A 17087-nucleotide genomic window follows, 5' to 3' on the forward strand; every position below is an offset into this window, starting at 1 on the left:
AATATGTCAAAAGATCTAAAAATAGCACTAATTAGCATTAAGAAGGAGAAATAAATGGCCAGTAGTGGTCAATGATTTAATGAAAGGAATTGTTTTATTTAAAACCAATGACAAATAATTTATTGATTGCTAAAAATGTATTCAATTTTTCACATAAATATCAAAGGTAATAGAAATATACAGTAATACTAATATAAATTAAAAAACTATAATTATAATTTTATAAATTAGTCAATCTTATTTATTTTAAATATGCATACTTTTTTATGTTTTGGGATGTCAGTCCCAGGTGGGCCATGTCAGACATGGTGAGGCTGGGGTGAGGAGTAGGTTGTCCAAAATGGATCAGCCTGCAAGGGGCTTGTTCCTCTCCATGCCCAGATCTCCTAGGGAGACATTCAGCATCAAGATCACCTGGGGAATCGTTCTTTCACCTCTTTTCTGAACTGAAAAATAAAAAACCACACACGTGATTAAAACCAAACATCATGCTGTCGGTGCACTTTGAAATCTCCCTCCTTAACAGGACTCCAGACTGACTCCAAGCAGCTTCACAAGCCCTGGAGACTTGGAGGAAAATTGAAGGAAGAGAAAGAGCCCCCCAGGACTTTCTGTATTTTAATCAGCCCCAGGGTGGATTTGGGGCTGGGTCCAGGAGCCTCAGGTACTGAGAGAAGGATGAGGAAGCTGCTCAAGGAGTCAGCAGCAAAACTCCAAGTGCCTTGGAGCATGGCTGGGCCCCACTGAGGGCAGGGAGTGCCAAAGGCTCCCCAGGGATGATGAGAGCAGATCCTTGAGGCCAGGAGTGCAGGGAGCCCAAGGCTCTGGGCAGGGAACTGCAATGCTGAGCAAGGCCTGGGCTGGCTGGGGGAAGCAGAAAGGCCAAGCCCTGAGCCCAGCCTGGGCCAGCAGGGCCTGTCCCTCACGGGTGGCTCGGGGCTCTCTGTGGGGCAGGGCGATGTGAGGGGCAGCAAGGACAAATGCCATCAACCTGCAGCCCCTGCCAGCCTGGCCAGGGAGGCCGAGGGAGAGCCAAAGTGCAGCCCCTGCCAGGAAAGTTCCTGCTGTGGGGCCTCCAGAGGCGCTGCCCGAGCCCAGGGCACAAAGGCCTGGGTGCCCGTGGCCCTGCCAGCCCTGCCCAGCCCTCGGCCATCTGTCCTGCAGGCTGTGCCCCCTGTGCGTGCTGCTCCTGTGCCCTGGCCGGCTGCACTCGCCCATCTCGCTGTGCCCCAGCATTTCTCAGCCAGCGTTTCTGTGCCCTCCCTGGGCTCCCTGCACCCAGCGCTGCTGGCTCCTGGCACACAGAGCCGGCCATGGCCCAGACTCACGCTGCCACACCTCGAGCACCACAATTCCACCCTGGCAGGGACTTTGCTTTCTCCTCAGCTCCAGGCTCAACCTTCCAAGCTGTGCTTTGGGGAGGTTTCCTGCAATTCCCACTCCCAAGGAAAGCCCTGTCTCCTGCTGCTCACAAACAGAGAAGGGCTGGTGGGAGAAGTGCTGGTCAGAGGCTGTTAGGGGCACAGTCACCATGAAATTATTGAGTTGTTTCAATATTCCGTGAAAGAAGGAGGGGCATCAAAATTTTTTCTGCCCTGGACTTATAAGAGCAGAGTTTGGCCTACTGAGGATGCAGATTTGGGGTATTGATTTTTTAAAGAGAAACAGCCCCTAAAAACAATGAGTTCCAGGAAGGATTTTGTTTTGAAGGAAACACTTCAAAAAAGAAATCTTGAAGGAGCAAGAGTAGGCTGTCTCTTTGTGCAGAAAGATGACCCAGAGGGGGAAATGATTGGCCTGGCTAGGCATGGAGCTTTTCAAGGAATTTAGGGGTTAAAAAGAGAGTGCATCACCTTTGGACATAGAGGCAGGTAAATCAAGAAAGGTTTAAGGATGTTGATAGGTTGAGCAGATAGAAAATGAGAGAGGTGAAAGCTCAGTTAGGACTTAATATGGATACTTCTGTGAAGGACAATGATTATGTTTTTATAAGCACATTAATGGCAAAAGGAGGGGTAAGGACAACCTGCATTTCTTATTGTGAAGGATATGGTTACCAAAGATGAAGAATGGGATGAGCTACTTCACCCCTTCTTTGCCTCAGTTTTCAACAGTAAGACAGGCCATCCTCAGGACAAGTGTTCTCTTGAGCTGGTAGATGGGCACAGGGAGCAGAACAGCCCCCTGGAATCCAGGAGGAAGCAGCTGGGGGCCTGCTGAGCCACTCAGGTGCTCACAGGTGTCTCTGGGAGCAGATGGGATCTGGTGGATGAGCTCCCCAAACTGCTCTCCGTCATTTAATATCAGACTTGGCTCAGCAGGGAGATGCCAGAGGAGTGGAGGTGCCAATGTGAGCCCATCCCCAAGAAGGGCTGGAAGAAGGATCTGGGGAACTCCAGGCCTGTCAGCCTGACCTTGGTGCCTGGCAAGGTTATGGAACAGATCACCTTGAGAGCCATCACAGGGCACCCACAGGATGGCTGAGGGATCAGAGCCAGCCAGCGTGGATTCCAGTATCTGCACTGATGATCTGCATGAGGGGACTGAGTCCAGCATCAGTACATTTGCAGATGACACCATCTGGGTGTGAGTGTGGATGTGCTGGAGGGTAGGAGGGCTCTGCAAAGGGACCTGGACAGGCTGGATCCAGGGACCAAATCCAACAAGGTGAGGTTGAGCAAGTCCCAGTGCCAGGTCCTGCACTTTGGCCACAACAACCCCTGCAGCGCTACAGGCTGGGGACAGAGTGGCTGGACAGCAGCCAGGCAGAAAGGGACCTGCAGGGACTGAGGGACAGCAGGCTGGACATGAGGCAGCAGTGTGCCCAGGTGGCCAAGAAGGCCAGTGGCTCCTGGCCTGGATCAGGAATGGTGTGGCCAGCAGGAGCAGGGCAGTGATTCTTCTCCTGTGCTCAGCACTGGTGAGTCCACACCTCGAATGCTGTGTCCAGTTCTGGGCCCCCCAATTTAGGAAGGACATGGAGAGGCTGGAGCGTGTCCAGAGAAGGGCAACAAGGCTGGGGAGGGGTCTGGAACACAAGTCCTGTGAGGAGTGGCTGAGGGAGCTGGGGTGGTTTATCCTGGAGAAAAGGAGGCTCAGGGAGACAAAGCAGTGTCAGGGCACAGGTTGGACTTGATGATCTCCAAGGTTTTTTCCAGCCTTGCTGATTCTGGGATTCTCTGAAACCACCCTTGGAGCAGTGGCAGGATGAGCCCTGGACCTCCTCTTCAGAAGCTCCAGCAGCCCAGGTGCCTCAACTTCTCCTGCCAGCCCCAAAGCCCATCCTGTCAGTCCTGCAGAGCCTCTGCAGCTCCTCCTCATTGCCCAGAACAGGGAGCCCCACAGGCAGGCACAGCAGCCCAGATGTGCCCCCCTGGCCTGGGGTGCCTCTGGCAAGGGAGCAGCACCAGGCACTGCAGGAGCATGCAGACAATTCCTGCAGCACTTGGAGGATGATCCTGCTCCCCAAGGGACGTTCCCATGGTGCCAGGTCAGGAACTGCAATGGGGAGTGGGGCCAGAGAGGAAAGGGCAAAAAGGGATGGGCTGTTTGCAGGGCAGGGAACAGAGATGGGGAATAGGAAGAAATCTGGATCAGGGATGGGTAAAGAAAGCAGAGGTGAAGCCAGGGAAATGCTTGGGGCAGTTTGGGGGTGGCTGCCAGGCAGCCCTGGCTCTGAGCAACAGCGTCTGCAGTGGCACAGGAATCTCCCAGCTAATGGGAACAAAGTTTCTGGCTGACTGCAGAGGCCAGGACAAAGCTGAGTGGTTTCCCTGGTGTCCCCCACCCTTGCTGGCCCCAGAGGCTGATGGCATTTGTGCTCCCTCAGGTTCATGTCCCCACAGCAGCAGCATGGGGGTGCTCCCGCCTGCTCTGTGCAATGCAAACAGGGGCTCCTGAGCCAGTGCTGCCGTGTCTGTGCCTGCAAGGATGTGGCACCTCTGTGAGCTGGGGGAGAGGCCAGGGCTGCAGAGGGGGGATGTTGTTGGCAGCTCCATGAGGACGCTCTGGGACGCTGCCCTGGGCTGTGCAGCGCACTGGGGATGGATCAGCCCCTGCTCTGCTGCTCCTTCCCGTCTCCCCCAGGGCCCTTGCAGAGCCCCAGCCATGCTGTTTGCCCCCAGCCTGCCCACGGCCAGCCTGGGGCTGCTCACCCTGGGGCTTTTCTGTGCTGAGCATTGGCCTGGCCGTGTTCTTGAGAGAGCCTGGGCAAGGAGCCTGCAGCCCCCAGGGCCTGGCCTGAGGCGTCAGCGCTGCCCCAGCAGTGCCCATGGCCTGTCCCTGCTGCAGCCCCGGCACTGCCACCCCCAGGACTGTGCCCGGCCCCGAGAGCACTCAGGCCCTGCAGCAACACCAGGGCCACCAGGGCAGCGGGGCAGGGCCACGGCAGCAGCACTGGCAACACCAAGTGCTGCTGCTGCTGCTGGGCACAGCTGCTGGGCCAGCACTGATCTGCCCCAGCTCTGCACACCGACATTGCTGCTGCAGCTCCAGAGAAGGCAAGAATAGAGGGATCTCTGCAGAAAACTTTGCTGGGAGATCCTTTAGTTCCTTTAAAACCTTTGAGACTGCAGCCCCTCATTGTCACACTCTGTGGCCACAGGGAAGGTGGAGAGAAACAAAGTCAGAGATGGCAGAAACAACCGTCTAGCTTTAGGAAGAATATTTAAAAAGGAAAACAACAGGGAAATCAAAGAACCAAACCAAAAGAGCTATAAAAGATGATTTTTATTACAAGTGATTTGCCGAAATTGGAATCAGATTAATGCTTCCTAAGATGTCCAGTCATCAGTCTCCTCACTGCAGCCTTGATCTCCTGGTTCCTCAGGCTGTAGATGAGGGCATTCAGGGCTGGAGGCACCACCGAATACAGAACTGACACTGCCAGATCCAGGCATGCAGAGGAAATGGAGGAGGGTTTCAGGTAGGCAAGTACTGCAGTGCTGACAAATGCATTTCTTCTGCATTTTCCCTTCTCAGATTCTTTCAGTCATCTCCTCAGAGGTACAGTTTGTTCTGGTGCTTTTCATGAACTGATTGTACTCTTGATTTAGATGGAGACTGTGGAATTGTTTTCAGATGTAGAAGAATCTGGACTGAAGACAGAAACAAACTCCCTGTCAGCCCATTCTCATTTTCTAGATCATTTTCAAGATGTCCTTGGGGGTGTTGGAATGATTATCACACAGCTCTCCACTTCTGGCTGCAGGCTCTAGAGTTTGTTTCTCTGCATTCAGTCAGGCTTGCATTCCCTAAGAGTTCTTGGTAGCCTGTCATGTTTGCTTAGGGTAGAAGAGTAACAATGAAAACCTTACCAATGGCACAACTGCCCAGCCCACAAGGAAAAGAAAAGAACAAGCTGTCAAATTCTTCAAATATTTCTCCTGCTTTGCTGCAAGAGTTGTGCTGCACACACAGTGTGGAAAGCCAAGAGAAGCTGCAGTTGGTGGCACACCTTGTGACAGAAGCTGTACCTCATTTCCAGGAAAGGTTCTTGGAAAAAGCAAACAGGACTGAGGAGAAGATTCTGGAAAAACTGAAAGAGCTTTTAAGAAATTAAATGAAAATTGAAACAATTCAAGATGTTTTTCTCGATTTATTTTTATGCTCCCCTTTTCCATCTTGCACTAGTTGTCCATCCCATTAATTCCAAACAGATCTCACTTCTAAGATCCATGAGTTGGCAAGTTTTAGACATTTTAAGGTACCATGACCTACACACAGTTTGGCTTCCCCTGTTTTTCTTGGAAATCAATGCTGGAGAGGTAAGTGCAGTGCTTGGGTCAGGTACAAATTCTGCATTCAGGGAATGCGCTCTGGGAGTGTTTGACCCTGAGCAGGGACAATGCACAGCAGGGACCGAGGGGATTCCTGAGCCACTGTGCAGGAGTCCAGACTCTGGGTCTTGGCTGAACTCGGCAAAGTTCCCGTGTTTGCAGAGGCTCAGGGGCTGCCCTCGGGGAACGTGGGGCTCGGGGCGGGGGCGAGCGGGCAACGGACAAACGGACACGGGGACAAACGGCCCCGGAGCTTCAGTTGCAGCAGCGGCAGCAGCAGCAGCAGCAGCAGCGGCGGCAGCGGCAGCAGCAGCAACGAGAGAAGAAACTTTAGATTCCGTTCTCCTCTCCCTCTCCCGCTGCCCCGTACCTCTCCCGCTCTCCCTTTCCCGGTCTCCCCTCCTCTCCCCGCCTCCCTCTCCCCGTGCCGGGCCGGGCCATGCCTCCGGCCCGCCCCCGGCCCCGGGTGGGGCTGCCCCGTGCCCGCCCCCGCCCGTCCCGCCGCCGCCTGGCCTCAGCCCGGCTCTGGCCGTGCTGGCGCTGGCGCTGCTGGGCGGGGATCAGTGCCTGGGGCTGGGGCGGCATCGCCGGCTTTTGGCTCCGCCTGGCCCGAGCCCGGCCCCGGCCCCGACGCAGGGTCCAGTCCCGGCCCCGGCCCCGACCCCGACCCCGGCCCCGGCTCCTCCCGGGGCCCGCGGAGGACACAGGCGGCGTTGCCTCTCCCGCCGCCTCCACTGCGGCTTGCCCGGCCCGAGCTCCGCCGCTCGGCAGCGCAGCCGCCGGCCCCGAGCCTCCCGTGTCGCGCTCCAAAGAGCGAACGCCGGGGGATGGCCGGGCCGGGGCGGGTGAGGGGCGCTCGGGGGCCGTTGCTGGCCCCGGGCCGAGCGCTGACAGCCGCGTCCCGCCCGCAGGGAAGGCGCAGGAGGCACTGCAGCAGCGGTACCGCCTGGGTTCCCTGCTGGGGCGCGGCGGATTCGGCAGCGTCTGGTCGGGGACGCGGCTCTCGGACGGCGCCCCGGTGAGCGGCGGGACCGGCGGCGGGCGGAGGAGGAGGGGGCGCAGGAGGAGGAGGATGGGGCTGGGCAGGGCGGGCATTGAGCTCAGTCCGCTGCTCCCCTTGGCTTGCAGGTGGCCATCAAAAGGGTGCCACGGAATCGCATCCGGCACTGGAGTGAGCTGGTGAGTGAGCCGGGACAGCGGGAGAAGCCGGGCCGTGCCGGGCGGGGATGAGCCGAGCCCCGGCAGGGTGGAAGCTGCCAGGACGTCTCGAGGGGGAGTGGGCGTGGGGCCGGCGCAGGGCGCAGACCATCCCGGGCTGGCTGAGGGGTTGCCCAGCCCTGGCCCGGCATCGCCCCAGTGACGGCATCGTGCTCCTCCCGCAGCCCGACGGCACCAGCGCTCCCTTGGAGGTTGTGCTGCAGGACAAGGTGTCCACTGGCTTCCCCGGTGTCATCCAGCTGCTGGAGTGGCTTGAGCTCCCCAGCGACATTGTCATGGTGCTGGAGCGGCCAGAGTAGTCTCAGGACCTCCTGCATTTCATTCAAGCACGGGGGTTCCTGCGCGAGGAGGTGGCGCGGCCGCTGTTCCGCCAGGTGCTGGAGGCCGTGCGGCACTGCACCAGCTGAGGGGTCCTGCACAGGGATATCAAACCAGAGAACATCCTGGTTGACCTGGCCACCGGGCAGGCAAAGCTGATCGACTTTGGCTGTGGCACCTACCTGCAAGACACAGCCTACACTCACTTTGCAGGTGAGCCTACACAGGGCTGTGCTCCCGCTCCTGGCATCTCATGGCTCAAGATCTCACAGCCCAAGCTGGCTGTGGCAGCGGGGATTCTCCCTTTTGCTGCCACTCAGGGGACTGAATCTGCAGCTGAGTTGCTTTAGAGCAGGGCTGGGTGGGGAGCCATCATCCAGCCCTGCTGGCAGGCTTTGCCCACCACTGTGCCCAGGACTGGGGCTGGGCTGGGACAGCCAGCCTGACAAAAACAGCCGTGGGTGGGGGTAGCAGAGAGGGAGGTTGGAACCTGTGTCCCAGCCGGTTTGTGTGCAGGCAAGAGGAAGGGCTTGGACTGCTCCACTTGCCCTGTTTGTCTTGCCTTTATAATATGTTTGGGGCAATGCAGGCAGGGAGAATGAGGGCATGGTTTTTCCCCAGCACGCAGTGGGTATTTCCTTTGCATGTCATGGTCAGGCCTAGCCAGGACTTCCACTGTCCCCTTCCCACACCAGTGGCTTCTTTTGCAATCCCAAGCTTGTACACCAGTCCCAGATGCTGGTGAGAGGACAGTGGTCACCCTGTGTGCCACTGATGCAGCCCCGGCACGCCCAGGGATGCTGGGGCCAGGCTCTGGGAGCAGCAGCATCCCCCTGATGAACTCCACCTGTATTCCACAGGAACACCATCATACAGCCCCCCGGAATGGACCCGCTTTGGCTGGTACCATGGCGAGCCAGCTACCATCTGGTCCCTGGGCATCCTGCTGCACGAGATGGTCTGTGGGAAGATGCCTTTCAGGAGGGGCTGGAACTTCAGCTGGGGCCAGCTCTCGCTGCCACAACGGCTCTCTCCAGGTGGATCCTCTTCTCTGGGCATGGGTGCAATACCAGTGCTGGGAGACAGCAGCGGGCTCGGGAGCATCCCGCTCTGGCAGCTGCTGAGGAGGTGGCACATGTCCTGCTCTCCCCCAAAACCAAGAATTGATGGGAAAGTTCAGGCCCAGCTCTGAGCGCATCCAGCATGGCCTGGGCAGGGAATAGTGGGGCAAAGCAGACAGGAGCCTTCTCCAGCTGACCAGCGGTTTCTGGTTTCTCTCCCCAGAGTGCCAAAATCTGATCGGGTGGTGTTTATCCATGCACTCCTTGGCCAGACCCTCATTAGAAGAGGTGTTCTGTCATCCTTGGATGCAGGATATTCCTCTGCCATAGAAGAAGGGAGAGAGCCACAGGCACACTTTGATCCAGGGCCCTGGTAAGTTACAGCTGCACACATGCCTTGGCAATGAGAAGCAAAGGAACCCAGCCCGTGTCACTGCACCAGGGTCATGGGATGGGAACACGCAGCCCTTGTGCTGGAGCTGAGCTGCTCTGCCCAGCCCTGGCAGCTGTCATCCAAGCAGGTTTTGCTTGTCCTGGTTCCCTGACAGCTGGGGCCCTGGGCAGAGCCCTGACAGCCTGGTCTCACCCCAGGGAAGGAGAAGGAGCTCCCAGAGAAGCTGTACCAGGTGGGGCTGCTGCTGCAGGAGACAGCGAGGATGACATCAAGGATGACAACCTCTCCCTGGACCTGGCCACCAGCAGTTGAAGGTGATGCACTATGATTGTGGCACCTTCTTCAAAGCCAAACTCCACAGGGAGTTTGCAGATGAGTCCACACCTGGGGAAATGCTCCCAGATTTGGGCATTGCCCAGCCTGGCTGGGAAGCAAAGGTTCCCCCTTTGCTGGGGCAGATGGAACTAAATCTTCAGTCAGCTGCCCAGCTGCTTTTTTGGCAGGGCTGGTGGGATGGGCTGGGGTGGGTATGAAATGGGAGTGGGCTCCTGGCCCTGCCAACAGCACCCACCGTGCCCCGGGCTGGGGCTGGGGCAGCCAGCCCAACACAAACAAAACCCCGTGGTGGGAGCAGAGGTGGGACTCCAGAACCTGTGCAGGGGCTGCTTTGCTGTGCAGGCAAGGAAGGCCTTGGGCTGCTCCACTGCCCTTGTTTGCTTTGGGATCACTGTTATTTTGGGGGGCAGTGCAGAGGGAAAGAGAGAAAGTGTGGACCTCCCTCACCCATGGCTGGATTTTTCCCTAGCATGTAGGGGTTGGGCCTTCCTCAAGGCCCTGACAGAGCTAAGAGTTTTGACCTTTCTTCTTCTTTTCCCTTTTTGTCTCTAACCTCTTTTCAACAATTTGTTTGTTTTTTTCTAGAGGAAGCATTCTAGGTGGTCCAGTCTGGATTGGGAAGTGCTTGGGACCAGCTGCAGCGTGGATGGGCCGTGCCCTTGGAGCAGGCTGAGGACATCGTTTGGGACCAGCTTTTCTTCCAGCTGTGGATGGCGTGAGGTGGGTCCCCGTCTGCTTGGCAGGGTGGGATCAGAGCTTTTGGGAGATGGCAGCGAGCACAGGAACATCCTGCTCTGGGCAGCTGCTGAGCAGGTGGATGTGCCAAGGCTGGCTGCAGGCTGGGCACATGTCCTGCCCTCCTGCCCTGCTCCCAAAGGCAGCACTGATGGGCAGCTCTGGGCACAGCTCTGGGCACAGCCAGCACGGCCTGGGCACTGCGGGCAGCTGGGACAAGGGGACAGGAGCCATCAGCTGACGGGCAGTTTCTGCTTTCTCTCCTTGCAGCCAGGCTCTGCAGATGCTGAGGCTGCTCTGGGCTCTGCCAGGGCTCTGCTGGAGCTCAGCACCGGGCCAGAATCAGCCAAAGAAGAAATGGTGTCACCTGCAGCACAGACTTGCTTGAGCGTTTTGACAACGCAGCTCAAGTTTGCAGCATGGACACCTCCAAGGGAAAACATGACACCTCCCAAAAATTAAAATTGTTCAATACCTTCTGAAATCAAATCAATCTGGGATGACTCCAAAAGACATTTTTCAGCTTGCTCAAGATGTAGCTCAGCCCTTCTCTGAACAGTTCTCTCCCCCACCTGCCTTTTACTTTTCAACTGCTCCCTTTTTTCCCCCAGTGAATTCCCAGCCCATTGCAGTCTCCTTTACTTGCTGGCCTTCCGTGTTGCCCCTGACCACAAGGAAGGCCGAGCCCCAGGTTTAGGGACTCATGCTGTCACTGGCTGAGGAGCAGCAATGTCTCAGAGGTCCAGTGGGATTTTAGTGTCATTCAGAGCCACTCTCCAGCCCTCAGCTCTCCTCACTGCTGAGTTCCCACTCCCTTTTCTTCATCCTTGCAGCAGGATGAGCTCTGTGAATCCCCTTGAGCCTCCCCACTCTTCCCAGCCCACGCAGCCACCTCAGTGAGGCTGAAGCTGAAGCTTCTCTGTCTCCTCTGGCACACCAGTCCAGTCCCCTGTGTGGGGAGCCCCAGTTCCAGAGCACAGCACACAGCAGTGCAGTCCGGGCTGGAGCAGCTGCCCTGCAGCCCTGGCTTGGCTGTTTGTGGCAGCTGAATGCTCCCTGTTTCCAGCTGTCCCTGCAGGATGGCCCCAGGGCAGAGCCCAGCCGGGCTCCCACTGCACCCCTGGAGCTTGGGGCAGACAGTGCTCCCAGAGCTGAGGTTCATGGGGAGCACCCGGAGCTGTGCCTCGCACTCAGTGCTGGCAAGTGTTGTGTTCTCATCTCCTGCAGCCTGAGGGGAAAACAACCTGTGCTGCCTCTGGGCAGGGACAATGCTGAAGGGCTTCCCCATTCCAGAGGAGCTGGTACTGAGCCTTGGCAGGGCTGGAGCTGGGTCTGGCCTGCTGTCCGGGACTCGCTGCCCACCAACCACCCCCACCCACAACGCTCCGTCCTCCAGAGACAGAAGGGTCTGTGTGTGCCAGGAGCTCTTGGATATCTCTGTATCCAGGGACAGAAGGGTCTGTGTGTGCCAGGGGCTCTTGGATGTCTCTGTATCCAGGGGCAGAAGGGTCTGTGTGTGCCAGGGGCTCCTGGATGTCTCTGTATCCAGGGGCAGAAGGGTCTGTGTGTGCCAGGGGCTCCTGGATGTCTCTGTATCCAGGGACAGAAGGGTCTGTGTGTGCCAGGGGCTCTTGGATGTCTGTGCATCCATGGACAGAAGGGTCTGTGTGTGCCAGGGCTCTTGGATGTCTCTGTATCCATGGACAGAAGGCTCTGTGTGTGCCAGGGTTTCCACGTCTCTGTACCCATGGGTATGGGATGAACATGGACAGTGAAAGTGTCAGTCACATTGCTTGCACACTCCTTCCTTTGTGTACAAGACACACCCATGCACACCCCCACATATTGGTATATTAATAGGATAGGGATGGATAGAGACTTCGCACAGAGCTCCAACTTTGGCACAACTCACCCTTTAGCCAGAGACCAGGTGATTTTTTTCCCAGCTCTGTGTGAGAAGATGTCCAAGACCTGAAGGAGCAGCATTCAGAAGCAGTTTCAGGATTTCTAGGCAGGAAGTGGAGCTCACAACCATCCATATAACTTGCCATATTCATTGGGATGGGCTGCTGCTTCTTTAGGAATATGGCCCAATGCAGACATGAGACTTGGAAAAATCCCAGCTCTCTGTGGGTTTGTGTAAAAGGGGGAGCAGCACAAACACTTTGTGCCTGCCTGGGCGACACAAGGTCCAAGGAGGTTTGGTGGCAGAGGGTGACCTGGGCTGGTGGCAGGCGAAGTTCCATTCCATGACATCTCAGAGTGGCACAGGACAAAGGTCCAAGTACCCCCAACCCCACTGATGAAGTCCTTAGAGTCCTGCACATCCTCTAGGAAAAGCTGCTGTCAGACAATCCACTGGGATTTATAACTTTCATTTGCAACACTTTAAATCCAAATTTCCAACTGCAATATTTTTACACTCCAGACACAGTAATGCATAAATGCATAATAGATCTTTCAATTTCCTATTGATTCAATCACAATTTAGAATAACATAGTATTGCAAACAAAACCCTGAATGTTTTAAAAAAGGGATGCCCACGTCAGTAAGATGAATCCATGCCATCAGAACATTTACAGAGTAACTGATTTCTCTTCTTAAAAAGATCAGTTGCCTCTTAATCCAAAGTTACCAAGGATTTTCACTACACATTTTGTTTTTGGTTTTATCTTTCATATTTTTTCTTTTCGTTTTTGTCCAGTGTTTTTAACAGAGAATTCGTCCTACAAAAGGAATGTACAGCAAAATGAGATACATTTCTGATAAACAATGAAAAACGTAGGCTCCTCCTCTGTTTACTTTTCTCTGGATACCCTGAAGAAAAAAATCTAGCAGATATGAGCAGAGGTGTGAAGTGTTTCATTTGGACTGAGCTGGAGTTCAGCACTGCTGACATCCTGATCCAGTCAAGAGCTGCAGAATTCTTTTGCACATCTTGAACCCTGTGTTTGCTGGCACAGCACCCGCAGTGCCGATGCAGCAATGCACATGAATAACTCTGTTATTCCCTCTCAGAATTCGGGCTCTGCCCCAGCACGAGGTGCTGCAGCCCTTTGCTCCTGGTTCCCGTGTGGAGCAGCTCCCTTCCCGCTGGCTGAGCTGCTCAGGCAGAGCCCGGCAGCTCCTGGCCCTGCAGGGCTGAGGCTTTTCCCCATTGCTGGGCACAGACTGATGGAGCAGCACTGCTGAACACAGGGGCACACAGAGGGACCAGGAGCAGCTGCCTTTGGCCACCTGAGGCTCCAAGGCCCAAACTCTGAGCAGCCAGGGCTGGAAGAGGCTCGCAGGCTCCCTGGTGGCTGTGCTGCCCCACTTGTGCCTGGCCCAGCTTTGCTTGGGGCAGAGGGAGAACAAGGGGCAGCTCCCTCCCAGCCCAGCCCAGGGACCCCTCCAGCCCCAGGGCCTGGGGCACTGTCAGCACCTGCTGCTCCAGCCACCACTCCTGCTGGCCCTGACAGCAACACCCAAACTGAGGCTGATCCCGAGAGAGCAGCAGCAGGGCCTGGATCTGATCCCTGACTCTGGGACACGGCTGGACAAATGGCTGCACAGCAGCAGCAGCAGCACATGGAGCTGACTTTCAATGTTGCCTTAACTTTTTAAGATTTTCTAAGTGTTCTGATGTTTGCATTCTTGTACCAAACTTTCTCACACACTTTCTGTAAACAACTTATTGTTTTGCATTCTTTTATGGAGGAGGAGAAACTTGATGGACTGTTTGTTTGTCCTCGGAGAGGTGGCACTTTCACCCTCCAATCCACTGTCATATTTGGAAATCTATAAATGTTGGAGTAAATAAATAAACCTGCCCTTTTTCCTGCCTTGAGAGCAACAGTGTCTCTGCGTCGTGTTGTCTTGTGTCCTATAGTGACATTTCAGCACAGCCCCTGCCACTCTTCCCTCCTGTGTGCAGCGGTGACACAGCAGCCTGAGGCATCTGAGAGCCCCCAGTGCCAGCAGGGACTTGAGATGACAGCCCTGGGCTCCTGGAGGTTGTGCAAGGAACAGAGCTGGGAACTCCCTGTCCATGGGGAGCTTCCAGATGGAAGAGGCTGCTGTGCCCAGGCAGCTCCAAGGCCACAGCAAGGAGGGTCTCGACCACTGGATCTGTGCCAGTCCCACAGTCCTGGGCAGCAGCCACCGAGCCCTGGGGGAACAGAGAGCACAGCAAGAGGGACAAAGCCAAGCAAGGTCAGAGACCGGAGAGAGCCAGAGCTGGGAGCAGGAACAGCTGCTCCATTGCACTCTTGGAGAAAGCTCTTGGCTGGTTCACAGCACTGAAAGCCATGAAGGACAGAGAGGAGGCCTCACCAAACAATGCTCCTGTTTCCACACCCTCCCCTCCCCGTGTCCCAGAAGGAATTGGATGGACTGTGTTTTTCTCTCCAAGTCGTCTCGTTCAGCATGAGCAGCTTAGCACCAGGAGCTGAAGGAGCTGAAGCCTCAGGCCACAAGAGGTGAGCAAGAGGAGACTTTCTGAGCAAATGAGTGCTGCTAACCTGGACCTAACTGAATTCAGCAGATAGAATCCTGGAATCACAGAATCCTTTCTGTTGGAAAAGACATCTGAGCTCATCCAGTCCAGCCGGTCACCCAGCAGTGCCAAGCCCAGCACTAAACCACATCCCTGAAGTGCCAAGGCCTGAACAGCAGGCCCTGAGTGAGGCCTGAACAGCAGGCCCTGAGCCAAAGGTGGCCTCTGGATGAACCTTTCAACCAATGGTTATCTTTGTATCTGCTCATTAATGAAATATGCATGGTCATTAGCACTGTGATAGATGTAGCTGACACATGTATTGATCTTTTTGTATTTGCAAGCCAGACAGGGCCATGAAATCTGACATCTGCCCTTGTTTGGGGCTGAAGGATCAAAGTCAGCTCCCTTGGTTCCTCCTTGAGCCCTGGCCAGGCTTTGGGAGGAACACAAGAGCAGGATGAAACCAGATGTTCCCACACTAGAAGTGCTGTCAGTTTGTTCATTCAGCACTGTCAGAGCTGGGCCCTCTCACTGCGAGGTTGGAGCCTCACCTGTGGCTGGAGGCACCTGCAGGAATTCCCAGTGTCCAGGAGTGGCTCTGCAGCCCTTGGCTGTGACAGCTTCCCCCAGCTGCTGTGTGGATCTGGGGGATGGTGAAGTCTGAGGGTAACAGGTGCTGGATCTTTCTTAATCACTGCTGCAATCTTTGGTGGTGATGGTTGGGTGCATTGCAGAGCTGCTCCTTTTGTGATCCTTTGCTGCTTTGAGCTGCAGTAAATGACACAGATTCCTTCAGTTGGAGTCTGTGCCTTTGGTGCTGACCCTGCCCACTGGTAAAAAAAAACTGGCACAGTCGGGCCAGACGACAAGAAAATGTAATTTTTAAATCTAAATGTGAGGAATCGGTCCCATCAGAAATTCCCAGATGGGAAGCCCTTCACTGGAGTTGGCTGGCTCTGGAGTGGGCTGAGGTCAGAGCAGATGTGAGCAGTGGGGCAGCTGGTTAAAAGAAGCTGAACCCCTGGATGTCTTAAAATGCATCCAAAAATTGCATATGGAAAAAGGAAAAAAACTTGCGTTTTTGGAATTGACCTGGTTTAGGACAAATTAGGGGAAAATATCTCCAAAGGAGCCCCTTATAGGAAACAAAACCCTCCGCACCTTCCCCCCTCCCCACCACTGGGTTCGGGAAGAATTTCTTCAGAGGGGAAGTGGAAAAAGCTTGTTTATTAAAGAACAACAAAAAAACACTCCCAGCACAAGAGAAATAGCCCGAGATGGCAACAGATGTTTCACCAGTCCAAGGGGTCGAGCCGTTTCTCTCTTCGCTGCGGAGGGTACGAAGCTTCTCTTGCAGACCCCGGACAGAGCCCCTTGCCCGGCGCCGGTCCGATATCTTCGGGGGGGAAAAGGGTGGGGGGGGGGGGAAAGGGAAGAAAGGGAACAACAGAAACCGGGGAAAGGAAAAAAAAATGGCGAAAAAAGCAAGCGAGCTAAAAAAAGCAAGGAAAAAAAGAAAGAGAAGCAAAGCTAGAAGAGCAAGCAAGCAGCCAGCCGGACAAGCAAGCATGCAAAAAGCCCAGCCCCAAGGCAGGGGCGGGGGAAGGACAAAACGATAGACACAACAAACGGAGCAGGGAACAGAAACCACGATTTGGGATAATAAGCATGAAAATGTCCTGTCCCCACGACATTCCACCCCTTATCCCATATCGTGAACATGTTATTGAACAACGTAAACTTTCTTCTCACTTGCTCCAACCTTCCACACTTACACGTTTTCTTTCATTCTTACTTGCTCAGACCTTCGACACTTTCATATTTCCTTCTGTTTCATGTCTGTATGATCTAATGTACAGACAATGGTGGTCACGCTTAACAAACAATGATATCATCCCACAATCAGATCTCCCTGAGGTACGCAACGGGTTGTCCCATCTTTCTGCATTATCCACCAGGTATAACCTGGTCCTTGAGCAAAGACAATCCCACGAATGGGTTTGCCTGTACTCGAGGCAGGATTAATCCATACTGTCTTCCCCAACAAACCTCTGACATGGGCCACTGGGACTTTATCTCCATCTACTATATTGAGGGACTCAGACTGGGCAGGACCTGCTCGGTTGGTGGAACCTCGAGTGTTAACTAACCAGGTGGCCCTGGCTAAATGCTGCTCCCAGTTCTTGAGAGACCCCCCACCCAATGCCTTCAAGGTGGTCTTTAACAATCCATTGCATCTCTCCACTTTACCTGCAGCTGGTGCATGGTAGGGGATGTGGTATACCCACTCAATGCCATGTTCCCTAGCCCAGGTGTTAATAAGATTATTTTTAAAATGAGTCCCATTGTCTGACTCAATCCTCTCAGGGGTACCATGCCTCCAAAGGACCTGCTTTTCAAGGCCCAGGATGGTGTTACAGGCAGTAGCATGAGGCACAGGATAGGTCTCCAACCATCCTGTGGTGGCTTCTACCATTGTGAGCACGTAGCGCTTGCCTTGGCGGGTTTGAGGCAGTGTGATGTAATCAATCTGCCAGGCCTCCCCATACTTGTATTTGGACCACCGCCCACCATACCATAGGGGCTTCACTCGCTTGGCCTGTTTGATGGCAGCACACGTCTCACAGTCATGGATAACCTGAGAAACACTGTCCATGGTTAAATCCACCCCTCGGTCTCGTGCCCACTTGTAGGTGGCATCTCTACCCTGATGGCCTGAGGCATCATGGGCCCATCGAGCTAGGAATAACTCTCCCTTGTGTTCCCA

The 17087-nt window shown here is 55.0% G+C and overlaps 2 pseudogenes; one reads left to right on the plus strand and one right to left on the minus strand.

Moving 5' to 3' along the window:
* The window catches only part of LOC135292702 (zinc finger protein 135-like), a 179567-nt pseudogene that overhangs the window by 61284 nt on the left and 101196 nt on the right, over window positions 1-17087 (minus strand).
* Window positions 5755-10279, plus strand: LOC135292677 (serine/threonine-protein kinase pim-1-like; annotated as a pseudogene).

This window comes from Passer domesticus, unplaced genomic scaffold, assembly GCF_036417665.1.
Source record: "Passer domesticus isolate bPasDom1 unplaced genomic scaffold, bPasDom1.hap1 HAP1_SCAFFOLD_44, whole genome shotgun sequence".
Classification (NCBI taxonomy): domain Eukaryota; kingdom Metazoa; phylum Chordata; class Aves; order Passeriformes; family Passeridae; genus Passer; species Passer domesticus.